Source organism: Globicephala melas, chromosome 19, assembly GCF_963455315.2.
Source record: "Globicephala melas chromosome 19, mGloMel1.2, whole genome shotgun sequence".
Taxonomy (NCBI): domain Eukaryota; kingdom Metazoa; phylum Chordata; class Mammalia; order Artiodactyla; family Delphinidae; genus Globicephala; species Globicephala melas.
This window is the reverse complement of record NC_083332.1, coordinates 12,564,692-12,591,644: the sequence shown is the minus strand read 5'-3', so window position 1 is coordinate 12,591,644 and position 26,953 is coordinate 12,564,692. Positions and strand designations below refer to the sequence as shown.

Below are 26,953 nucleotides of genomic sequence, written 5' to 3'. Positions count from 1 at the left end.
TCTTTCTTAAATTCTGGGTCAAACTGCCATTGAAACCATCTGAGCCTGGAGTTTTCTTTGTGGAAAAGATTTATAGTTTCAACGACAATATATGCCCCCAAATTGAATTTTTATATTATACCAAACTAGTGAAAATGAATTGTAAAAGAGAAAAGTTCCATTTTTAGAGAACATAAAATACATAGCAATAAGTTTAACAAAATGCATGCAGGACTACTGCTTAAAAATTATACAGTTTTGCTGAGAGAAGCTAGAGAATACCTAAATAAATGCTAAGATATGCCATAATCATGGGTGAGAAGACCCAAAAATGTATGAAAGGCAATTCTCCTCAAATTTACCTGTACATTCAATGGAAGGTAATCAAAATCCCAACAGGCATTTTTGTAGAAGGTGCTACGTTGATTGTAAAACATATATGGAGGGCTTCCCTGGTGGCGCAGTGGTTGAGAGTCCGCCTGCCGATGCAGGGGACACGGGTTCGTGCCCCGGTCCGGGAAGATCCCACATGCCGCGGAGCGGCTGGGCCTGTGAGCCATGGCCGCTGAGCCTGCGCGTCCGAAGCCTGTGCTCCGCAACGGGTGAGGCCACAACAGTGAGAGGTCCGCGTACCGAAAAAAAAAAAAAATTCATAGTAGTTCATAATCCATAGAGACAGAAAGCAGAGTGGTGGTTGCCAGGGGCTGGGAGGAAGGAGGATTGGGAAGGGATGCTTAATCGGTACCAGGTTTCCATTTGGAGTGATGAGTAAGTTCTAGAACTAGATAGTGGTGATGCTTGCACCACATTATAAATGTACTTAATGCCACAGAGTTGTACACTTTACAGTGGTTAAGCTGGCAACTGGTAAAATTGTATGTAATGTGTATTTTACCTTTTTTTTTTTTAATATGCTCACAAAGGACATAGAGAAAGGGTAAATGGATGAAGAAAGGCAAGTGTAGGGGAATAAGGAGGGAAGGGGACGGGGGCAACCCCTGAAAAGGTCAGGCTGGTGATCACTACTCAGCTCAATCGATTGTCACCATGGGAGAATGTGGGTCAGATTTCAGAATTTCTCAAGTTAAGACAGAAATAGGGATTTCATGTGAAAACAACCCATTTGGATATGTGGCAAGTAAGTGAGGCTTTTAAAAACAGAATGTGGGCCTGCAGGTCCCCAGTTTACAACTTTGGCAGCAGGTGACCTTTTGGGTTCAGCCAGCTCTAGGAATGTGGTATATAGGGACAGGGACCAGGCACAGGGAGGTGTCCTACACGGTGACACACTCTGCGAGGGATGCAAGTCAGCTCTCTGACTGGAAAAGGAAACCAGCTGTGCATACACTGGAGTGCAGAGCCCCTATCTCTGAGGTTGGGATTAGGCACCAGCATACATTGGCTCCTCCCACTTCTGCAGTGGGCAGAATTTAGTTTCCCTCCCAGTTGATGGTGGGCATGGCCGCATGACTAGCTTTGGCCAAGGGAGGAATGTTAGCAGACACCTAGGCGCACAAAGGTTTAAACACTCTAGTGATGTTAAACACTCTAGCTCTTGAGGAAATTATGCCCCCTTCAGCCTGAGCTGCAGAGTAAACACATACAGAATAAACCTGAATCCAACCAACAGCTCAGGGCCAAGCCCAGCTAACATGGGGGCTGGTGCAGAGTCACCCACTGAAGCCCGCTCTAGATCAGACACACTGCAGCTGACCTCAGTCCAGTGATCAGGAAGCTAAGTGTTTGGTGAAGCCGCTGAAGTTTGTGGGTAGATTATTAAACAGGGTTGAGTCAATATCTGATACCACGGTCAGGAACCAAATGGGTTTGGTAAATCCAAACCCCAATTCCTCGTTCTTAAACTTTGTGCCATTAGATAGCCTAATCTTTAAGCTATCTTTACACTCTTAAAAATTATTGAGGACCCCAATGCACTTTTATTTATGTGAGTTCTGTCTGTCAATATTTACTATATTAGAAATTAAAACTGATAAATATTTAAAATACAAGAACAGTACTCAATATTAGCCATGAAAGAAATACAAATCAAAACCACAGTGAGGGGAATTCCCTGGTGGTTCAGTGGTTAAGGCTCTGAACTTCCACTGCAGGGGGCACAGGTTCCATCCCTGGTCAGGGAACTAAGATCCCATATGCTGCGCAGTGCAGCCAAAAAAACCCCACCAAAACCAAAACCAACCAAACAAACAAAACCCACAGTGGGTACCACTTCACACCTACTAGGATGGCTATAATCAAACAGACAGAAAATAGTTATTGGCGAAGATGTGGAGAAATCAGAATCCTCATACACCACTAGCGGGAATGTAAAATGATACAGCCACTTTGGAAAATAGTTGAGAAGTTCTTCAAAAGGTTAAACATAGAGTTAACAATTCCTCTCAAGGAATTCCCAACAATTCCTCTCAGACATATATATTTTTTTTTCAAGAGAAATGAAAACATATGGCCACATAAAAACTTGTACACAAATGATCACAGCAGCATTATTCATAATAGCTCAGGGGTAGAAGCAATCCAAATTCCCCTCAGCTGATGAATAGATAAATATAATGTGGTCTGTCCGTACAATGGAATATTATCTGGCAATAAAAAAGAATGAAGAATTGATACAGACTACAATGTGGATGAACCTTGAAAATATTATGCTAAGTAAAAGAAGTCAGTCACAAAAGACCACATATTGAATGATTCCACTTTATGTGAAATGTTCAGAATAAGCAAATCTATAGAGAAGAAAGTAGATTAGTAACTGCCAGGGGCTAGGGGTCGGGGGAACAGGGAGTAACTGCTAATGAGTGTGGGGTTTCTTTGGGGGGAGGTGAAAAGTTTCTAAAATTGATTGTGCTGATAGTTGCATACCTTTGAGGACATACTAATAACCACTGGATGGTATACTTTTTTCTTTTGGATAGTGTACTTTAAATAGGCAAATTATATGGTATGTGAATTATATCTCAATAAAGCTGTTATTGAAAATAATACACACACCAAAAAAAAAAAAAACTATGCACACATTCCATTAGCTGGCAGAGTAATGACACCACCATACATGTAACCTCTGGAAAACTCCACTAAGTCCTCATGGGAGAGTGTAAGTCCTCGTGGGAGAGTGAAAGTGAAAGGGGAAAAAATATAAGGTCCAGGAATTAGTGCCAAATAGGGAACAATTCTAATGGGCTATCTATACTCCAGAGCCCCTTGTGGGGTCAACCAAGGTCAATGTTGTACCTGCATCACAGTTCAAATTCTCCATCCACGCAACCCTCGTGCCTCCCTCTCCCTTCCACACGTGTCTTGCACTTCAAACTGCATTTCAGTGTCAAACTGCAACAGGATTTATCGGCATATGGATGGACTATGAAGCCTAGAAGTTGGACTTAACATATAGACAAGCCCTAGTGTATTTCAGGCCTGTATTTCAGTACAGACTCATATCTGTACTGCGAGCCTGACATCCTGACCTGAAAGACAAGAGAAGAATAAAAAATAGCTGCTAGAAGCACTATTTACAATAGCCAAGACATGGAAGAAAACTAAATGTCCATCGACAGATGAATGGATAAAGATGTGGTACATATATACAATGGAATATTATTCAGCTGTAAAAAAGAATGAAATAATTGCATTTGCAGCAACATGAATGGACCTAGAGATTGTCATACTAAGTGAAGTAAGTCAGACAGAGAAAGACAAATATCATATGATATCACTTATATGTGGAATCTAAAAAATGATACAAATGAACTTGTTTACAAAACAGAAATAGACTCACTGACATAGAAAACAAACTTATGGTTACCAAAGGAGAAAGGTGGGGTTGGTAAATTAGGAATTTGGGATTAAAAGATACACATTACTATATATAAAACAGATAAACAATAAGGACCTGTATAGCTCAGGGAACTATATTCAATACCTTGTAATAGCCTATAATGGAAAAGAATCTGAAAAAGAATATATATATATTTTTTTTCCTGTACTTTGCTTTACACCTGAAACATTGTAAATCAACTACACTTCAATAAATTTTTTTTTTAACTTTAAAAAAGCGTATGGAATTCCCTAGCAGTCCAGTGGTTAGGACTCCATGCTCTCACTGCTGAGGGTCTGGGTTCAATCCTTGGTCGCGGAACTAAGATCCCACAAGCCACACGGCACGGCCAAAAGAAATTTTTTTTTTAATAATAAGAAGTGTAAAAAAAATAGCTGCTATAAGCATTTCCTAGAGGCCACAAAGGGAAAGAGCCAAAGATGCCCAACCTCATTAGAATTCAGTATTCAGAAAGATTCTAATTAAAACCATAATAGCATACCGTTTCATATCCAGCCGGCTGTCAAAACTTTAAAAGACTCTCAATATGAGGTTTTAACCCACAGAATAAAACAGATATCCATGAGTCCATGTTGATCTAAGTAAATAATCAAATAAGTAACGGGGAGAAGGAACAGCTCTTTCTTTCAATGGAATTCCAACTAATAGACATAGAGGAGAAAGGGACATGAAAAATCACTATTAGGCAAATGCCCCAGTAACAACTGTCGCAGACCAGATCCACCAACAGATGCTAAAATTAGCAGGTGCGAGTTTGAGGAGAATCAAGACTTGTATAGTCATGAAGTATCTCCCCCAAGATACTTATTAATTGCAAAGGGAAAGACAGTAACTTTACAGTGGAGAAGTGCAGCAGACTGTGCCTTAACCTAGTGACGGTCAACATCGCCCATAACAAGACATACTGACATGTCTGATATGATGCACTGAGACAGACACAGCATCATCTGTGTGGTGTTCCTGGCAAAAATGTATAACTTCATTTCAACCATGAAAAACATCAGACAAACCCAAATTTAGGGACATTTAATAAAAGAGCTGATAAATACTCCTTAAAAGTGTCAAGGTCATGAAAGACAACGAAATGCAGAGGGACATGACCAAGCCAGCCTGGTCTTCCAGATGTGGAATTGAGCCGCCTTGGGAGGGAATTCCCCCAGCTCCATTCAAGCCTTCTGATGAGTGAGGCCCTGGCAGTGAGGATGAGCCAGGGCTTCGAGCCAGGAACATTCAGATAAGCCTCCCTCCAAAACCTGACTCACAGAAAGTGTGTGTGAGGTGACAAGTGTTTATTGCTTTGAGCAGCTTTTTTAGAGAAAATAATTGCTGTTGTGAACAGTGGTCACCAGATGGCGCCCGGATTCCAAGGATGGAAACAAAAATGACTGTCAACATTATAAGGAGGTCATTGCCCCTGAGTTCATTTGTAAATGTATCACAAGCCTAATAAAAATGTCATTGGGGTTTTTTCCTAGAGCTAGACAACTTGATTATAAGGTTCATTTGAAAGTAAAACAGGCAAATATGGGGGGGAAAACTGAAAAATAAGAAGGAGGAGGAGAAAACAGATATTAAAAACCATATAGGGCTTCCCTGGTGGCGCAGTGGTTGAGAGTCCGCCTGCCGGTGCAGGTTCGTGCCCGGTTCCGGGAGGATCCCGCATGCCGCGGAGCGGCTGGGCCCGTGAGCCATGGCCGCTGAGCCTGCGCGTCCGGAGCCTGTGCTCCGCAACGGGAGAGGTCACGGCAGTGAGAGGACCGCGTACCGAAAAAAAAAAAAAAAAAACCGTATAAAACAATGTGTTATTGGTGCATCAATAAGTAAACAGATCAATCGAGAAATAGAAACAATTGCTTACGGAAATTAACATGATCATATAATACTTTTTAATTTAGTAAGGAACTTTAGGGAAGTTTTTAATTTAGTGGTATTAGAGCAACTAGATAAACAAAAAGAAAAGTTTGAGTCTGTTCCTCACACTGGATACCAGATTAAATTCGAAGTATATCAAAGAACTAAGTGGAAAAATACAACCTCATAAATAATAAAACACTGGTGAGTCTCCTAATGACCTGCGAATGTGGGAACAGGGTAAATTTGCCAAACTGGTCATCAAAATCCAGAAGCAATGGGGCTTCCCTGGTGGCGCAGTGGTTGAGGGTCCGCCTGCCGATGCAGGTGACACGGGTTCGTGCCCCGGTCCGGGAAGATCCCACATGCCGCGGAGCGTCTGGGCCCGTGAGCCATGGCCGCTGAGCCTGTGCGTCCGGAGCCTGTGCTCCGCAACGGGAGACGCCATGGCAGTGAGAGGCCCGCGTACCGCAAAAAAAAATCCAGAAGCAATGAAAGAGAATTTTGTCAAATGACCAAGCAAAAATGAAAACCTTTTGCAGGTTCAAACCATAAACCCACTAGGTGCAAACTAAAAACTACAGATGACAAAATGAAGGAAAAAAATTTACAACTTATATCACAAAGGGTTAGTATCCCTAAAATATAAAGAGCATCTAAAAATTGAGGCAAAAAAGACCAAGAAACCTATCGAAAGTGGGCAAGATACATGAAGAAGTTCACATAAAAAGAAATGCCAATGTCCTCGACATATACAAAAATATGCTCAGCCCCACTCATAATTTTTAAAAACCACAAATTCAAACCACACGGAGATTCTTTTTCTCGCTTATCAGATTAGCAAAACTCCAAGCGTTTGACAACACTCTGTTGGCAATGCCATGGGGACACAGGGGTTCTCACACCTTGCTAGTGGAACGCAAAAAAGTAAAGCCTCCATGGAGGAGAATTTGGCAATATCTAGCGATTTACCCTTTGTCCCCACAATCCCACGGATTCTAACGCAAAGACACACACCAAGACCCTATGGCCATCTGCTGATGGGATGCCTGCACCTGAGTATCTCTATTGGAACCTGATCAAATCCAAAAGCACATCAATCATCTCCACCACCATCACCCCATCCCTCTTCCTACATTGCCTGTATTGTGTGAACGGGCACCACAGTCCATCTGCGACCCAGGCCAGGAAAGTGGGAGCTGTCCTAGACTCCTCCCTCTACTCAAATAGTAATCAAGACCTTTTAAATATCTTCTGTGTGTCCCTCTTCTCCACCCCACTCCCACTATACTCTAGTTTGGACAGTCTTCATCTTTAACTTGTATTACTGCAGCAGGCTCTGGATCAGTCAGTCAGGGTCCAGTAAGGAGAGAGAAACCACACCAGGTACTCTAACAGAGGGAATTTAACATATGGACTATAATGCAAGGAACTGCCAACTTGGTATAAAGTTGTTATCTAGATAACTGAAAGGGTAAAAAAAAGAATTCTAAGGCAGCTTAGCTGTTTTTAAACCTTAGCCAAATCACCTGGAGGACCTGTTAAAAGGCAGACTGTTGAGGACAGCTACCAGAGTCTCTGATGGGTCTGGGATGGGGCTTGGAGTTTTGCAATTCTCACAAGTTCCCAGCCGATACTGATGCTGCTGGTCTGGGGACCACACTCTGAGAACTACAGCTCTAAGATAGGAGAGAAGTAGCAACTGCAGGAAGCAGGGACCACACCTAGAGCTGGGGAAACACAGATGCAAAAGAAGGGGCACTAGCCAGCTGGCGCTGCTGTTTCTGATGAGACTGGTTTTGCCAGAGTTAGAAAACTACAAATTGGATTCAGCAGCTGCTACAGGAAGACAGTACTGCTGCTGCTGCTGCTGCCACTGCCACCACCATCAGAGTGAAGTGTTGCTGGGTAACACTCACAAGAACAGCAGGCAAGTCAGTCCCTTCTGCATAAGGTGACCAAGCACCCTGGGAAGAGTTTCCCAGGAAGCAGAACTTTCAGTGCTAAAACTGGAGAAGTCCTGGGAAAACCAGGATGAGTTAATCACCCCACTTCTGCAACCTCCTAGTAAACCCCATTGCCAGGGTCTAAAACAGAACCACCTGGTAAAGCAGAAATGTGGTTTCCCAGCTCAGCATCACAAAGCAAAACATAGGAGGGTGGGTTGGGAGCTCAGAGACAATAACTTCATAATCGACGCTGACTACACGTGGTCTTCCCGGTCCTCTGCAATCCATCCTCAGGGGCGCCGTCAAGAGAAACTTTATAAATAGGTATAACTGATCACTTCAGACTCTTGCCAAAGTTTTTTCAATAGCTGCCTGTGATATTGTGATTCATATTAAGAAAGATACGTTTGGTTTTTGTCCCCTTTCCTGACACAGAGTCCCTAAAACCCTTGGATTTCTTAAGTGATAAGAGCGATAAAAGTGAAAAGAGTGTCTTATTCTTCACAAGCCCCTTTCAACCACACCCGAGTTTATGGTAATGCAGTGGCTGTTGCCAACTTTCACTGTGTCCCACACTTCGCCCTGTGCATCTCTTCCATTCAACCATTCCAGAGGTGCATCCTTTTTACAGGTAAGTAAACTGTTTTCCTGAGTTCTGTGAGCTGTTCTAGCAAATGATCGAACCCGAGGAGGGGGTGATGGGAACCCCCGATGTGTAGCCAAGTGGGACAGAGGTTGCAGGTAACCTGAAGACCCACTGCTTGCCATAGGTATCTGAGTTGGGGGTTAGGCTTGCGGGACTGAGCCCTTAACCTGGGTGGGATCTCAAGCTAACTCCAGGTAGGTGGTGTCAGAATTGAATTGAATTCTAAGACATGCAGTTGGTGTCCCCAGAGAATTGGAGAATTTCTTGGTGTGGGAAAAACCTCCACAGGTTTGCTGACTGGTACTGAGAGCTGAGTGGTGACTAGAGGAGGAAACAGCGTTTTTCCTTTTCACTGCCTGCCAGCCAATCAGGGTGAAATTCCAACTTTACTTTTAAATGTAATTATTTACTTATTTATTATTTTTGGCTGCATTGGGTCTCCGTTGCTGTGCGCCGGCTTTCTCTAGTTGTGGAGAGCGGGGGCTACTCTTCATTGCCGTGCACAGGCTTCTCTTGTTGCCGAGCATGGGCTCTAGGTGCCGGCTTCAGCTGTTGTGGCACGCAGGCTTCATTAGTTGTGGCATGAAGGCTCTAGAGCACAGGCTCAGTAGTTGTGGGGCATGGGCTTAGCTGCTCTGCAGCATGTGGGATCTTCCCGGACCAGGGCTCAAACCCGTGTCCCCTGCATTGGCAGGTGGATTCTTAACCACTGCGCTACCAGGGAAGTCCCCCAACTTTTTAATGTAGCATAAAAGGCTCTTCAAGGTTATCTTCAGCACAGTCTCATCTCCTTTCCTGAACTTTATGTTCCAGAAATACAGAAATTTTTGAGTTTCCTAAAGCAAATCGTGTTCTCAAGTCGCTATGCTTTGAATATACTATTGCCTCATCTGTCGAAAAGCACATAAATTCCTTTTTCAGAGGAAAACAGAAGATCAGAATATGTGCTTCCCCTTTAAGAATGGAAGTTAGTTTTCAATCCATAAAATGTTAGCTGGATTTGAAGGCCAAAGACAATCTCAAAGCAAATGAGTTTTTTGAATTCCACAGTAGTTACTGTTCTCAAGTTTTTAACACCCAAGGAGAAAAAAGATAAGAACACTTCCAGTGTTAATGAAACTTGTTAGTTTTTTTGTCCTGTTAAAGATATTTATACTTGAATTTTTTTTAAGGCTTGAAATATTTTTAGATGAAATCCATAAGTGAAAAGCAATGGTTGCTTTAAAAATTAGAGACGGTTTATAAAGTCGTAAAAATTAGAGTCGGTTATAAAGTCGTATAAAGATGATAAAAAAAGATTCAGTAATAATTTACAAAGCTTGTTCTTAAATTCAAAGTCTATTAAGATCCTTATGTGGTTATGTGGTTAAGAGAGAGATTTTGCTTTTTTTCTGTTTCTACTGCAATACTTTTTTTTTTAATTAAGTGATTTATGACCAGTCTTGTTTGGTTTTTCTCCAGCATAAATTCCCCCGTGAAAAACGACTTCCAAGGCAAACACTGAGCTGCTTATAGGACCCCACTGGATTCAATATCTTCCTCCAGTGAGTTGGATTATAACTATTTGCATGACCATCCTTCCCCTACACTGATCCTCCTTTTAGCCAGTAACTGTGGGTTTTGGTCTTCAGACTCCACACTGGTAGCACAATATCTTTCGTAGGGTGGACACCTGTGAGTGAATGTAACAGCACTTTTGATGAAACCGAGTTCCCATGCAGCCCAATGCAGATGATCGTTATTTAACCCTGGGCAAGCTTGACTTGGGCAATGGTTGCCTGACTCTCCGGTGACTCGTGGACAGAAGGCGGAGTGCAGGGGGCAGGAGTGAGCGCTCTGGAGTCAGACTGCTCTACTTGGCAGTTGCCCGTTCCGTGCACTTGGGCAAGTGATTGAACTGCCCAGGGCCTGCCTGCCTTTCCTATAGAATAGTGGTGGTAATGATGGTTCCCACCTCCTCCTCCGTCGCAGTGAGGATTAAATGAGGTGATGCATGTTAGGTCCAGAGCACAGTGCTTGACACTTTTGAGTGTAAATATTCACTGTTGGAGTTATTTTCTTTGAAACGCGGTCAGTGGTACTCACTTCATAGTGTTTTGTTTTAAAGACTAAATGGAGTGACGTGGTCAGTGACTGACAGTGATCTGACATATAGCAGGCACTCCTGCTTGTCTCCTTTACTTATTCTGGGGCAGTTCTGTCTTCCCAGAATGCACCCAGCTGAGTGGCTAGCTCTGCTACTTCTTGTGTATCACCCAGGGGGAGAAAAAGTTCTTCTCCGAAAGAAGGAACACTGGTTTACGCCAGAACGAATGGAGTGGAGTTGAAGGGCAGCATTGAAGACTGGTGAGAGATGAGGCAGGTGTTAGTTTGCTGGGGCTGCTATAACAGAATAGCATAGACTGGGTGGCTTAACAACAGAAATTTATTTTCTCACAGTTCTGGAGGTTGGAAGTCCGGTATCAAGGTGCCAGAAGGGTTGGTTTCTCTTGAGGCCTCTCTCCTTGGCTTGCAGACAGCCACCTTCTCACTGTGTCCTCACGTGGCCTTTTCTCTTTGTGCACATGCCTTTCATGTCTCTTCCTCTTCCAATAAGGACACCAGTCCTATTGGATTAGGGCCCCAGCCTTATAACCTCATTTAACCTTAATTACCTCCCTAAAAACCCTATCTCCAAACTCAGCCACACTTGGGGGTCAGGGCTTCAATGTACAGATTTGAGGGGGGAGGGCATTATTCAGTCCAGAACAATGTGATAAGGCAGGAGATGAGTAGGGACCAGAACCAGATCACAAAGGGCTGGCTTGGGGGCTTTCTTCTTCACGCACCCACCCCTGGTCTCCTGGGAATTGGCTCCATGGAGAGTCTCTTTCTGTCCTTTACCTTCCAGACAGGACTAAGCACAGCTCAATGGTGCATTTTTCAAGGTTGCCTGGGATTAGGGAGTTCCCTGATGGCCTAGTGGTTAGGATTCTGGGCTTCCAATGCTGTGGCCTGGGTTCAGTCCCTGGTCAGGGAACTGAGATACTGTAAAGTGCATGGCACAGCCAAAAAATAAATTAAAAAGGGTTGCCTGGGTAAGAGCGGACCCAGTGGAAATCACTAGAGGGAAGTTGCCTGGAGAGCAAGCACACCCGGGAGGGATTATGCAAATTAGATGTACAGGATTCCCCCCTCCCCCCACTCCCCCCCCCCCCCAGTTAGGCTTCCTTTTTTTTTTTGGCTGTGTTGGGTCTTCGTTGCTGCACGTGGGCTTTCTCTAGTTTCATCGAGAGGGGGTTACTCTTTGTTGTGGTATGTGGGCTTCTCACTGCGGTGGCTTCTCTTGCTGCAGAGCACCGGCTCTAGGCACGCGGGCTTCAGTGGTTGCAGTGCATGGGCTCTAGGGCGAGCAGGCTTCGGTAGTTGTGGCTCGCAGGCTCGGTAGTTGTGGCTCGCAGGCTCTAGAGAGCAGGCTCGGTAGTTGTGGCACACGGGCTTAGTTGCTCCATGGCATGTGGGATCTTCCCGGACCAGGGCTCAAACCCATGTCCCCTGCACTGGCAGGCGGATTCCTAACCACTGTGCCACCAGGGAAGTACCAGGCTTCCTTCTTTGAGTCAGTGGCCCAGGGCTTTTGAAAAAGAGCCTAAACCTGAACAGAGCAGTCCATTAATTCCTGCATTCCACAAATCTGAGTGCCCACTGCTCCAGGGACTGTTCTAGGCCCTGGGGCTCTCGCAGAGTTTAGGTTCTAGGCCTGCACCGTCCAGTATAATATTATCAATATTAAGCACTTGGAATGTGGCTAGTCTGGATTGAGATGTCCTGAAGTATAAACTACACACCAGATTTCAAAGACAATATAAAATATCTCATTAATAATTTTTCTATTAAATGCATGCTAAAATCGTATGTCCAATACATTGTATTAAATACAATATGTATTATTAAAGTTAATTCCATCTATTTCTTTTTAACGTATTTTTTTTAAACAGGATTCCTGGAAATTTGACATGATATATGTGACTCACATTTGTGGCTCACATTCTATTTCTCTTGGACTGTGCTGTTCTAGAAGCTCCACCTGGAGACTCTGATCAAGCTCCTTCTAATGGACATAATCAGAGGGGACCTTAACTTGGACCACCATTCTTAAGGATTAGGCAATTTGGAGCAAATGCCTCTAGCTGATGATAGCTGTTTTAAAGTAAGCTGTGAGGATGGGGGGAAAAAATGGGAAAAGGGGGGAAAGAAATGAGATCAGCAACAGCTGGAGAGACCAGAGAGGGACAAAGAGTGCTCTGAGGCCTGAGAGCACATTTCCAACTTGCCCTCTGTAGTAGGCAGAAAAATGACCCTCCAAAGATGTCCATGTCCTAATGCCTGGAACCTGTCCATATGTTATCTTACATGGCAAAAGGGAGACGCTGCAAATATGATTAAGCTAAGGATTTTGAGATGGGGAGAGGATTCCAGATTATCCAGGTAGACCCAATGTAATCACAAGCGTCCTTATAAGTGAAAGAGGGAGGCAGGAGAGTCAGAGAAGATGTGAGGATGGAAGCAGAGCTCAGAGTGATGTCACGCTGCCTCTGAAGATGAAGGAAGGGGCCATGAGCCAAGGAGTGCAGGTGGTCTCTAGAAGCTGGAAAAGGCAAGGAAATGGGTTCTCCCCTCAAGCCTCCATAAGGAATGCAGCCCTATGACACTTTGATTTTAGCCCAGTGAGAGGGATTTTACACTTCTAACCTCCAGAATTGTAAGACAGTAAATTCGTGTTCTTGTAAGCCACTAAGTTTTTGGTAATTTGTTATAGGAGCTATAGGAAACGAATCCACTCACTTGCCTGCTGGATCTTTCTTTCTTTTTCCTTTCTTTCTTTTTCTTTCTTTCTTCTTTCTTTCTTTCTTTCTTTCCTTCTTTCTGTCTTTTTCCTTCCTTTCTTCCTTCCTTCCTTCCTCCCTCCCTCCCTCCCTCCCTCCCTTCCTTTCTTTCTTTCTTTTTCTCTCCCCCTCTTTTTTTTTCCTGGATATTTCTTTTGAGTCACACTCCTCACTAGCTGAGAGAGCCACTTCCTTCTAAGGCGTAGTGGGGACAGCCCTGGCTGGGTCTTCAGTATACCCTGTGGGTCTCTGGACAAATCTCTTTTCCTCTGTTGAGGAGCAAGGAGATTGGGAAAACTGTGTGGAGTTCTAGTGGAGAGGACTGGCATATTTGTCTGCACTGGGTATCAGCATAGACGCCTTTCTAAAATTAGGACAGAAGAAGTCCCAAAGAATTGGCTAGTTGTTCAACACGCTGAGTCCTTTAAATGAGATAAATCATCTCATTTAATTCTGAGAAGAGCCCTATGACTTAGATATCTATGAGTATCCCATTTTAAAGCTAAGGAAACCAAGGTCAGAGAGGTTAGGTAACTTGCCCACAATGACTAAGACAGAAAACTATGAGCCAAGAGTCAAACCTAGGTTTACAGACTGCTGAGAACCACCCTTCTTACTGATGGGAGAGACCATGACGAACAGGATGGATCCGTAAGTTTTATTCATTCATTCATTCATCTCACAGCGGGCTGGGCCCCTGTGCTTAGAATTCAGGGTACAGTGATAAACAACTCAGGCCGGACTCTTACAGCATGGAAGTCACATTCTATCAGAAGGACACCAACAACTCAGAAGTGAGCTGATTGTGATGAGAATGACGAGGAACATTAAGAGAGTAAAGTGAGAGGGAGGAGATGGGACTAGGAGGCTACCTTCTGAAGCACTATGTGGTTCTGAACTTGAGAGCCCACTGCCCTCCAAGGGGTGTCATGACCAAAGTCATCATGTTTCCTCTCTTTTGTTTCCCTTGGTAATCCCCCCAAACACCAGCTCATCTCGTCATCTCAGGTTCTCGCATCTCCATCATTCTCTGTGTTGTCTTTTGCTCTACCGGCTCCTGCCTCACTCCATCCTTCCCAAACTCTTCCACTGCAACCCCTGTAAACCCTTCCCTCGATGTTCCCTCCAACTCTTATCTTAACTAAAACAGGACCATTCTCCAAAGATAATCCCACAATCCTAACTGAAGGCTCTTCATCCCCCCCCGCTTGCCAAACACCTCAAGGTCTGGAGGAGGAGAGAAGTAATCAGGATATGCTGCGGAAACAAATGAACCCAAGTCCCAGTGACTCACATAAAGGTAGAGACTCACACTTGTGCCATGTCCAACATGGGTGGGCTGGGCTCTGCTCCACTTCTTCCTTCATTAACCTGGGCTGATGGGGCAGCCTCTGAAACACTGCCACCCTCCTGGCAGAGGGAAAAGAGACATGGACAGCCGTGAGCTGGCTCTTGAAGCTTCAGCTTGGAAGAGATGTACATCACGGTGTTCACATTTCATTGGCTAAAGCGAGTCATATGGCCAAGCTTGATATCAAGTGGGGATATTTCAGGAGAGACAGCAAACACTGTGGACAGTAATACACCCTGCCATTCCTTGGCGTCCCAAAGCTGTGTCCAGATATTATTATTCCTTCTCCATACTCTTAAAAAAAAAGATCCTTCTTCCCCTAAACAGACCTCCTAGAGTAACAGCTAGACCTCTTCTCTCCTCTCTCTTCTCTCCTGGCTCTTCTCTCTCCCTAGAAATCTGAGAGTCACACTTACCTCCACCTGCTCCCTCACTCCATATCAGATCCTTTCCCATGTGCCAGAGATTCAAAATCTGTCACTTCTCTCGGTCCCCACAGAAGCTACCCTCCTCCAAGCCATCACCATCTCTCTCCTGTACTACTACAACAGCAACCTTCCAAATCTTGCTCTACAATCCATGCATGATCTAGTAGTCACTTCCCTGCTTAATCCTTCTGTGGGCCCTTCCAGGGCCCCCACTGGGACCCCACGGACAGACCAGGGCCCTCACCGGGACCCCACGGACAGACCAGGGCCTCACCAGGACCCCATGGACAGACAAGGGCCCCACCAGGACTCCACGGTCAGATCAGGTCCCCCACTGGAACCCCACACAGAGACCAGACCATTGTCCTTCAGGGAGAGTCTAAAATCCTTACCCTTTCCCATTCCCAGATCCCTCTTCCCAGCAGGCTTCTGCTTGCTGCCTCAGCCTGGGCCACCATCCCCGTCACTCCACAGTCCCGCCACGGGGGGCTTCCTCAGTGTCATGAACTGATACTTTAATTACTTTAGGGCTTTCACAACCCAGTTCTCTTGAATCTGAAACTCTCTCCCTTCCCACCCCTCCTCATCTTTCAGGTCTCAGCTTCCTCACTGAGGCCTTCAGGTCTAGTTGGTTCTTTCTGTGCCTGTGCTCCCGCAGCACCCCTACTGCCCCTTCTGAAACACTCATTCTTTTTTTTTTTTAATGATATTGTAGATGTATTTAATGTTTTTTTCTTCAATTTTTTCTTATTGCAGTATAGTGGACTTACAATGTGGGCCAATAACTGCTGTACAGCAAAGTGACTCATTTATACACTTATATACATTCTTTTTTATATTCTTTTCCATTATGGTTTATCACAGGATAGTGAATCGAGTTCCCTGTGCTATACAGTAGGACTTTGTTGTTTAACCATTCTAAAGGTAATAGTTTGCACCTGCCAACCCCAAACTCCCAGTCCCTCCCTCTCCCTACCCCCAACCCCCTTGGCAACCACAAGTCTGTTGTCTATGTCTATGAGTCTGCTTCTGTTCTGGATCAATAGATAGGTTCATTTGTGCCACATTTTAGATTCCACATAGAAGTGATATCATATGGTATTTGTCTTTCTCTTTCTGACATACTTCACTGAGTATGATGATCTCTAGTTGCGCTGCATCCAGGTTGCTGCAAATGCCATTATTCCATTCTTTTTTATGGCTGAGTAATATTCCATTGTGTATATGTACCACATCTTCTTTATCCATTCATCTGTTGATGGACATTACATTTATGTCAGAGAATGTTTTGCCTATGCTCTCTTCTGGGAGTTTTATGGTGTCATGTCTTATGTTTAAGTCTTTAAACCATTTTGTGAAACATTCACTCCTGTGAGAGCTTGCTCGCCCAGATTTGGAGCTGTGTGAAGGCAGAGACTGCCTGCTCAGCTGCTATATGCCCAATACATTGACTGTGCTCAGGAAATATTTTTCCAGTGAGAGAATGAATTTGTCATACTTGAAGTCTGGGGGAGGGAATTAATAAAGGTGAATAGATGCAATTATTTATGATTGAATGAGCCTCCCGAGGTAATCAAGAGAGGCAAAAGAGGGCTGGGATGCTTGCGCCACCGCTGAATCACTTAGTCCTAAACTCACTGGACATCATTCCCTTCCTGCATTTCCCCCTGTGTTTCTAGACGTCATAAAATGCCTTCCTCACCCACACCTATTCAGAGAATCTGGTTTCGGGCCTGAGAGAGTGCTTCTGCCCCCCTTCCCCCTCCCTAACTCCTGCTGTCCTCACCTCTCCCTCAGTCCTCCTCAGCACATCCCACAGGTCCTCTACACCAAGTCAGCTGGAAAGGCTGGAGCATCACCAAGATGTTGCCTGGCCTCAGATTCATTCCTGAGCAGAAGGACCCTGAAAAAAGAAACATGATACATGAGTGAGACACATCCTAGGCCTGGGCTTGTTGAGTCTGTCTGCCAAACCAGGCTGTGCAATGGGTGTGATGGGAACAGCTTTGGAAAGGCCCCAGTGTCAAATCATAGTTCCTCCTTCTGTGCTACTAAGATGGTGTCTGAAATTATAGCATTGGAGACAGTATTAGTCTGCTGGGGCTGCCATAACAAAGTACCACAGATTGGGTGGCTTCAACAACAACAGAAATTTATTTCTCACAGTTCTGGAGACTAGATGCCCAAGATCAAGGTGTGGGCAGATTTGGCTTCTTCTGAGGTCTCTCTCCTTGGCTTGCAGATGACTGCCTTCTTTCCCCTGTGCACACACATCCCTGGTGTCTCTTTGGGGTTTTTTTGTTTTATTTCGTTAAATATTTTATTTATTTATTTGGCTGCGCCTGATCTTAGTTGGGGCACGTGGGATCTTTTAGTTGCTGCATGCAGAATCTTTAGTTGCGGCATTTAGGGTCTTTAGTTGTGGCATGCAAACCCTTAGTTGCAACATATGGGATCTAGCTCCCTGACCAGGGATTGAACCCAGGCCCCCTGCATTGGAAGCACAGAGTCTTAGCCACTGGACCACGAGGGAACTCCCTCTGGTGTCTCTTTGTGTGTTCAATTTTCTTCTTCTTATAAGGACACCAGTCACGATTAGATTAGGACCCACCCTAATGGCCTCGTTTCCACTTAACCTCTTTTTTTTTCAGTGTTTTAAGATTTTTAAATTTAATTTGAAATGAAATACAATTATTCATTCAACAAATTGGAAAATATTAAAACAACTGACATTATCTAGAGTGGGGAAAGAAATAAAGTTTTATACACTGCTGACGTGACAGTAAATCATCACAACCTTTTAGGAAAGGCATTTCCTGTTAAAAGTTTTTTAAAAGGGGGCATAAAGCTGTGACAGAAGTGTTATCTTGAGGAATCCATACTACAGGAACGAAGGGATTAGTAGCTAAGGATATGCTTCAGTAGCTAAAGATATGTTGTATATAACAGCACTAGAAGGCAATCACAACAAAACCAATCTGAATTGGAGACCATCTGAACGTCTGTTAACAGGGAAATGACTGACTAAATTATGGTATTTCCAATTCTATGGCTCATTCATTCACTCACCATATATATTTTTCGAGGCAGGCATTGTTTTACTGTATGCCAGGCATTGTTCTAGATACTGGGGGTAAGGAAGTGAATAATATAGATTTGACCTCTTTATCATGAAGCTTAGTGTCCGTGTGTGTGTGTGTGTGTGTGTGTGCACGTGTGTGTGTATGTGTGTGTAGCAAGGGAGAGACAAAAATGATAAATGATAATAATAATAACAACAGCAACCATAAAACAAGTCAGTTAACCTTTAGAATAATTGCCTGTTTCTAGAGGCAGGTACCTTGGGTTTTTCACTGAAAAAATTACATCCAGATTTTTACTCTGCTTTGAAATCTTTGTGTCCTGATTAGTTGCTCCTGGTGTGTCCTCTCATTGTATTTTGGAAATTTATTTTTTAAATTTTTTTTAACATCTTTATTGGGGTATAATTGCTTTACAATGGTGTGTTAGTTTCTGCTTTATAACAAAGTGAATCAGTTATACAGATGTTCCCATATCTCTTCCCTCTTGCTGTATTTTGGAAATTTTTAATGGCACTTATCCTACTTTATTTTTATGTTTTTTAAGTGAAACTTCAGACTTTATCTGGATTTCCCTAGTTTTTCCACCAATGTTCTTTTTCCTTTCCGGGATCCCAAGCAGGATGCCACATTGCATCTATTTTTATTTTTCCTAGCTTTATTGACATATAATTGACATAGAACAATTGTATAAGTTTAAGGTATATGATGGAACGATTGGATACATGCATATAGTACGAAATGATTACCACAATCAGGTTCGTTAGCACCTCTATCACCTCACACAATTACCATTGTTTTGTTGTCCACTTAACCTCTTTAGAGGCCCTAGCTCCAAATACAGTCATTTTGAGGTACTGAGGATGAGGCCTTCAACATATGACTTTGGGGGTGGGGTGGGGGGAGACACAATTCAGCCCGTAAGAAACATTCCTTAGTTTTAGGATATTAACAGTTCTTCAGTGTTCTCTGAATAAGAGAACTATCAGATTAATGAGTAATTGAATTTGCTGTCCATGAAAGCTAGCGGCAGGATATAATTAATTTAAAAATGAATAGGTACAGTTAATTGTATGTAAACTAGCTCTCTGATTCAATGAGAGCAGGTGAGGCCTGGGGGCCCAGACACTTCCTCTTGGTTGGGCCATTCTTGAAGGAGAGACAGTGTGCCTTAAGTATATCCTTGCAGACCAAAACCAAGAAACATGGATCCAGAGAAGTAAAGAGAGCTCTAGACTCAGCACTTTTCCTGGGGTTAACTGCATGAAGCCTGGGTGTTAATGAACCATGTTCACAGGAGAGAAGTCCTGGGACTTAAGCAGAGTGAGAGGAAAGATCAGAGACCTATATAAAAAATTCTAGAACCTGAGGGCAAACCTTCAGTTCGTACTTTTTTAAAAAGCTCTCCATCTGAAAAAGATGGTGGGAATATATGTTTGTCTCCACCTTTATGATGAGTAAATCAAGAGAAAAAGATTTCCCCTGAGAGTTCCTAACACTAAGTCCATATTCCTGTGGGTTTAAAGCCTAAATTTGTACTATCTGTGTAACCTGAAAGACAAAATTTTAGAGTGGTCCCAAGTTGGCTATTCCCATAGGTACACGGCATAAGCAAACACTAACTCTATCCAGGGAAATGCGTTTTAAACCCAGGCTTTAAAGAATTTCCACAGATAAAATCCCAAGGAACGTGAGTTCCACAAACCACACAAGCAGAAGCAATAAACCTCAGAACCATACTCAGAGTTGGTATAAATATTGAAATTATAAGGTACTGAATATAAAATAAATAAATGTTTAAAGAGATTGAAGATGGCGTTTAAAAAATACTGAAGGAAAAACAGAGTATCAAGATTGGCAAGGAAGATTTGAACAAGAAAAACTAGAAATTACATATATGAAAAATTTAAAACCCAGTGGACATATTAAATAGATTATATCACAGCTGAAAGGAGAAGAAACTAGAACACATATGTACTTGAAGAAATTATACAGGGACTTCCCTGGTGGCACAGTGGTTAAGAATCCGCCTGCCAATGCAGGGACATGGGTTCAAGCCCTGGTCCGGGAAGATCTCACATGCCGCGGAGCAACTAAGCCCATGCGCCATAAATACTGAGCCCGCGTGCCACAGGTACTGAAGCCCACGCACCTAGAGCCCATGCTCCGCAACAAGAACAGCCACCGCAATGAGAAGCCCGCGCACCACAACGAAGAGTAGCCCCTGCTTGCCACAACTAGAGAAAGCCCTCATGCAGCAACGAAGACCCAATGCAGCCAAAAATTAATTAATTAATTAATTTAAAAAAAGAAAGAAATTACACAGAGCACAGCCCAGGAAGAAAAAAGACGGACATTATAAACAATGGGTTAAGAAATATGGGACAGAGTGGGAAGGTCCAACGTACATCTAATTCATGGTTTTAAATATTTATTTATTTATTTGGTTGCGCTGGGTCTTAGTTGCGGCTCGCCAGCTCCTAAGTTGCAGCTCGCTGGCTCCTTAGTTGTGGCATGCGAACTCTTAGTTGCGGCACGCATGTGGGATCTAGTTCCCTGACCAGGGATCGAATCCAGGCCCCCGCATTGGGAGCACAGAGTCTTAACAACGGTGCCACCAGGGAAGTCCCTAATTCATGGTTTAAGAACAAAAAAGATAATAGAAGGGAGAGAGGCATATATGAAGAGATCATATCTGGGAATTTTTCAGAATTGATGAAAGATTCTTCCTCAAATTCAGGAAACCCAATGAATCCCAGGCAGAACATATTTTAAAACATCCATGCTAGATATATAGTAAACTTTAGCACACTAAAGAGAAAATCATTAGACAAAGCCAAAGCATTACTTTTTATTTTTCAGCAGCAATAATGGAAGCCAGAAGATAGTGGAATGAGACCCTCAAAGTGCCAAAATAAAATAACTGTCACACTAGAATTGTTTGTCCAGCAGAATCTTTCAAGAACAAAAATAAAATTATTGTTTAGACAAACCAAAAACTAGGAATTGATTCCCAGGACACCCTCTTCAAAAGAACTTCTAAGAGATATACTTCAGGAAGAATAAAACTAATCCTAGAATGAAGGTCTGAAATACAAGAAGGAATGATAAGAAAAGGAAAAATAAACAAAAAAAGGTAAACATATCAAAACTCTATCAAAAGTACAGTAACAATGTCAAATTTAGGTGTTTAAAAAAGAACTAACATCTTGAAAAACTTATAAATGGAGAGGATTTTGTTGAATACACATGAAGATATTTTTAGAGTAAACACTAAAAGAACAGCAAGTAAGTGTAAAACTTGCAACTAGCATAGAGGGGAAAATGGAAATGTTGGGAGGAGACTCAGTCCAAATGAATGCCATAAGGAGAATAACAGAAGAAAGCAAAACAGGAATGGATAATATGACTGGAGGAATTCTGTATCTCCCCTGTTTGGAGAGCAGATGAGAGCATCTTTGTTCAAGATTAGGTGAAACATGATGTTTTATGGTTCTTAAATGGAAGTTCAAATATGTGTAGAAAGATATGTATGGATGCTGAGTGGTCGGGTGGGTGAACTGTGTTGGTGACTAGTCCATTGTTTCTTAACCCAAACCCACCCTTTTGCACTCTGCTTTGCGGCTCTGAGGCCGCCAGCTCCCTACTTGGTTCTTTTCAGAGGAAGCACAAGAAAGAAAGACAAAAGGCTGGAAGGGGAAAGTACGTGCTTCTTCGTGTTTTGCTTCCCTTTCCTGTTAGCATCACCCCGGCAGTGGTTCTTCCCCCTTATGGCAGCAGCTGACTCCTGTCTTTTCCATACTCTTAGTCTCATTTTTCTCTCTCTGACATACAAAGACCAGCTGTCCCCTTGTCAGAGGCCTGGGTTCCAGCTCTACTGGAGTATTCCTTCAAACTTCTAGATTCTAATAACCCTACCATGATTTTAATAACTCTATTATGTTTACATAATAGTAAACAACTAGAAACCTATTCCCTTTGTTGCCCCAGTCCTAGGGGGTGAAAGCTAATTTCTGCATCTATTATCTCTGATTAATACAATATCCCCATTTTGTCATCTCAACATCTATTTCACTAACTCAACCAATTCCTTTTATTAAATTCTCTCTACTAACGTAACTGGTTCACTTTCTGTTTTTAGTACTCTGTCTCCTGTAGCCATATGACTAATTTTTGGCCAGTGGGATATAAGCAGAAGTAAGGTGGGCAACTTCTGTGTCATGTCCTTAAAATGAAGCTAATTGTTTCATACGTCTTCATTCTGTCTTCTCACAGAGGGGAACACAGATTTGGTGACCCTAAGATGGCTTCAACCGTATGAGTCAGGATGATGCTCAAAGCAGGGCAATAAGAAAGGTGGGACCTGATGACCTCTTGGGGCGAGGCCACCTACCTACTCTGGGATGTTTTGTGAAATAAATAAATGTCTTCTGAGGCACTGCATTCTGGACTCTCTTCATTATACCATAGTTATCCATATCAGTGTAGATGACTCTAAAAAACAAAAATACAGAAGCCTGGAAACTTAAATAATATAATATGAATAACTATTGAGTTAAAAAATAAAACATAAAAGAAATAAATCCTTATAACTGAATGGCAACAAAAGCACTACCAAAGCAATGATTCAACGGTAATCTATTGCTTTGAATATTTCTTATCAAAAGATTGAAAACAAATGAAGGAAGCCTCATTTTAGGAACTTAAATATGAAACAACAGAGAAAAATCCAAAAAAAAAAAAACAAGAAGAAAAAAATTTAAAGGCAGAAATTGACAAAGTAGAAAAATAGAGAAGATCAACAAAAACCGAAACTTGGCAACTTGAAATTCTAATAAGATAGAAATGCTTCAGGCAAGACTGATAGAAAAAAAGAAACATACAAATAAAAAACAAAATGCATAACTAAAAAGGGGGGAAACTATAGATATAGATATTCTTAAATGATAAAGTAAATTTTTGAACTATATAAACCAATACACTTGAAAACTGACAAAATGGACAAATTTCCACAAGAATAGAAAATGCCAATACTGAAACAAGAAACAGTAAACTTTGAAAAGACCAACAACAATTAAAGAACCTGAAATTTTAGTTAAAAGAAGTCCCAGAAGGTTTAACAGGGGAATTCTACCAAGCTTTCAAGGAACAAGTAATACCTGCTGTATACAAATTATTACAGGGAGAAGAAGAGAAATTCATTTTACAAAGCTGGTATATCCTTGATTCCTAAAGTGAATAGGAACAATTTAGGAAAAGAATATTAGAGGCCCATTTTACTTTCTAAGTGTAAATACAATTCCTAAATAAAATATTAGATAAGCAAATACAATAATGTATGAAAAATAAAACATAATTGAGTAGGTTTTAATAAACATCAGAAAGTTAACAATGTAATGCACTACATTATGGAATAAAGGAGGAAAGTCATATGGTCACCTCCATGGATTGAAAAAAACATTTAATAAACTTCAACATCTATTTATGATAAAAGCTCTCAGAAAACTAGGGATAGAAAGGAACTTCCATAATTTGATAAGGACTATCTACTAAAAATCTACCACACACCACACAATTAAGACAGAATTTTGGGCTTCCCTGGTGGCGCAATGGTTAAGAATCCGCCTGCCAATGCACGGGACACAGGTTCGAGCCCTGGTCCGGGAAGATCCCACATGCCGCGGAGCAACTAAGCCCATGTGCCACAACTACTGAGCCTGCGCTCTAGAGTCCGCGAGCCACGACTACTGAGCCCATGCGCCACAACTGTTGCGCCCGCATGCCACAACTACTGAAGTCCGTGCGCCTAGAGCCCGTGCTCCACAACAAGAGAAGCCACCACAATGAGAAGCCCGTGCACGGCAACGAAGAGTAACCCCCACTCACCGCAACTAGAGAGAAGCCCATGCACAGCAACAAAGACCCAACGCAGCCAAAAATAAATAAATTTTTTAAAAAAAGACGGAACCTTAAGCTCATTCCCTTTAAGATCAGGAAGAACACAATCACTACTACTGTTCACTCCTAGGGGTCCTGACCATTGCAATAAGACATTATAAATATGTATATACAGAATGGGAGGGAGAATGACAAAACTGTCATTATTTGGATGTGATTTGGTATTCCATACAGAAACTCAAAACCATTAAAACTGTAAGTCAGCAAATTGGCCAAATAAAATATCAAACTGGAAAAATGAATAACATTCCTCTACATAATAGTAAACAACCAGAAACTCTAACAAAAAATAAGATTCCATTCAGAATAGTAACAAAAGTTTAAAAGTAATCTAGGAATTCACCTGTCAATCCACAAGATGTTTATGAAGAAAAAAAGTTTAGGGAATTCCCTGGCGGTCCAGTGGTTAAGACTCCGAACTTTCACTGCTAAGGCCCAGAGTTTGATCCCAAAAAAGAGGAATTTTCTGTATCAGATAAGATATACCCAAAAGCCAGAGTAAAAAAAAAAAGACAAAAGTGGAATGGCACATAAGCAGACAAACTGATCAAAGCAACAGAACAGAGAGGAAAGAAAGAGACACGTGTACATAAAAAACCTTGAGATATTTCAGAATAAGCATCCTAATCAGAAAGGAAAAGATGGATTGTTAAAGGATGGTATTGGGAAAACTGGTTCCTTATAAGGAGAAAAGAAAAGTTGGTTCCCTACCTCTCACCAAAATATGAAGGTCAAATAAATGGATTAGAGACCTAAATATGAAAGATAAATCTATAAAGCTAGTATATTCACTTCATAGGGCTGCCAGAACAAGGTACCACAAACTGCGTGGCTTAACACGACAGAAACGTATTGTCTCACAGTTCTGGAGGCTACCAGTACAAAATCAAGGTGTCAGTGGGGCCATGCTCCCTCTGGAAGCTGTAGGGGAATCCTTCCTTGCCTCTTCTCAGCTTTTGGTGGTTTACTGGTAATCTTTGGAGTTCCTCAGCTTGCAGCTGCATTGCATAACTCCAATCTCAGCCTTCCTCATCACATGGTATTCTCCCTCTCTGTGTTTGTCTTCAAGTGACTGTCTTCTTATAAGGACGTCAGTCATATCGGATTAGGGGCCCATCCTATGACAGTATGACCTCATCTTAATTTAACTAATTACATCTGCAACTACTCTGCTTCCAAATGAGAGCACATTCTGGAGTATGGGGGCGGGGGGCGGTTAGGATTTCAACATATCTGTTTTTTGGTTTTTTTGTGTGTGTGTGGTACGCGGGCCTCTCACCGTTGCGGCCTCCCATTGCGGAGCACAGGCTCCGGATGCACAGGCTCAGCGGCCATGGCTCACGGGCCCAGCCGCTCCGCGACATGCGGGATCTTCCCAGACCGGGGCACGAACCCGTGTCCCCTGCATCGGCAGGCAGACTCTCCACCACTGCGCCACCAGGGAAGCCCAACATATCTGTTTTTAAGAGAAACAGTTCAACCCAGAACAGCTAGTAGAAAAATACAGAATATTTTTATGACTTTGGAGTGAATAAAGTTGTTTAAACCAAGAAAATATAAACTATATGAGATGAATTTGACTATATTAAGATTAAAGATTTCTTCCAAAGACGTGATTGAAAAAGTTAACTAATAAGTGACAAACCGGGAGAAGATATTTTCAGCTTCAAAAAAAAAATGTGATTAATATCCAGAATATACAATAAAATCCTGCAAATATTTAGGAGTAGGAATCCCAATATAAAAATGGAGGGACGGGTCTTGCCTGGTGGCGCAGTGCTTGAGGGTCCGCCTGCCGATGCAGGGGACACGGGTTCGTGCCCCGGTCCGGGAGGATCCCACGTGCCGCGGAGTGGCTGGGCCCGTGAACCATGGCCGCTGAGCCCGCGTGCCCGGAGCCTGTGCTCCGCAACGGGAGAGGCCACGACAGTGAGAGGCCCGCGTACCGCAAAAAAAAAAAAAAAAAAAAAAAAAAAAAATGGAGGGACTTCCCTGACAGTCCAGTGGTTAAGACTCCATGCTCCCAATGCAGGGGACACAGGTTCGATCCCTGGTTGGGGAAGATCCCACATGCCGTGTGGGGCGGGGCAAAAGATATGAATAGGCAATTAACATAAAAGGAAATCTATCTAGCTAACAAGTCTGAAGAGATGCTCAACCTCCCTCAAAATCAGTTAGAAAATTACAACATATTTTAAATTCATCAGAGTGGTCAAAATTAAAAGGTCAGAGAGGAGCTAGTATTAGTAAAGACATATAGAATTTGGAACTATCATGCACCTTTGGTTAGCATAATGCAGTATGTATATCCTATGATCCAGCAATCCCAATCTTGGTATATAATCCAGAGAAACTCTCACACAAGTCCCAAAGGATATAAGTACAGGATTGTTGATTGAAGTATTGTTTGTAGTAGCAAAGAATTCAAGGCAATGTAGGTCTTCTTCATTAGTAGGTGAATAATTAAGGATGGTGAACTAATAAATTGGAGTGCTGTGCAGCAAACAGACACAATTAACTAGATACACAAACAACACGGACTGCTCTTAAAACAATATTGAGCAAAAAAATGTAAAAATAGAAATGTACTTAGTATAATTTTTGTAAATTAAAAACATATACAAATAGAAAGCACTATACAGGTTTTAGAAATATAGACATATCCAAGAACCATAAATTAAACATAAATCAGAAAGTGTGTCTTTGAGGTGGAGGAAGAAATAAAAGTGGGAATGGGGATATGGAGAAAAAATAAGAGGATAGCTTTACACAAACTATTGCTATAGTGTGTCAGAAATGAAGCAGTATGATAAAATCAACCCACAGAAAAAGAAAAAAAAAAGAAGAATGAATGAAAGAGAACAGAAGTACCAAGGAAATGTTACGAAAAAAGACACATTAAAAGCAAAAATCATTACGAAGGACAGCAAAGGATATTTCATATTGATAAAAGGAATAATTCACTGGTGTCATATTAATATCATAAACCC

General features: G+C 42.4%; 1 protein-coding gene across 2 annotated transcripts in view; it reads right to left on the bottom strand.

The window, feature by feature from the left end:
* The window catches only part of FCGBP (Fc gamma binding protein), a 142,871-nt gene that overhangs the window by 111,169 nt on the left and 4,749 nt on the right, over positions 1-26,953 (bottom strand). Inside the window, exons 2-4 of one of the 2 annotated variants that reach the window (XM_060288453.1) lie at positions 16,712-16,828; positions 14,441-14,556; positions 342-565 (exon numbers count right to left, since the gene is read on the bottom strand). The gene's annotated coding sequence lies outside the window, so the exon portion shown is untranslated. The remainder of the gene's footprint in view (positions 1-341; positions 566-14,440; positions 14,557-16,711; positions 16,829-26,953) is intronic. The other variant, XM_060288452.1, reaches the window with a different exon arrangement.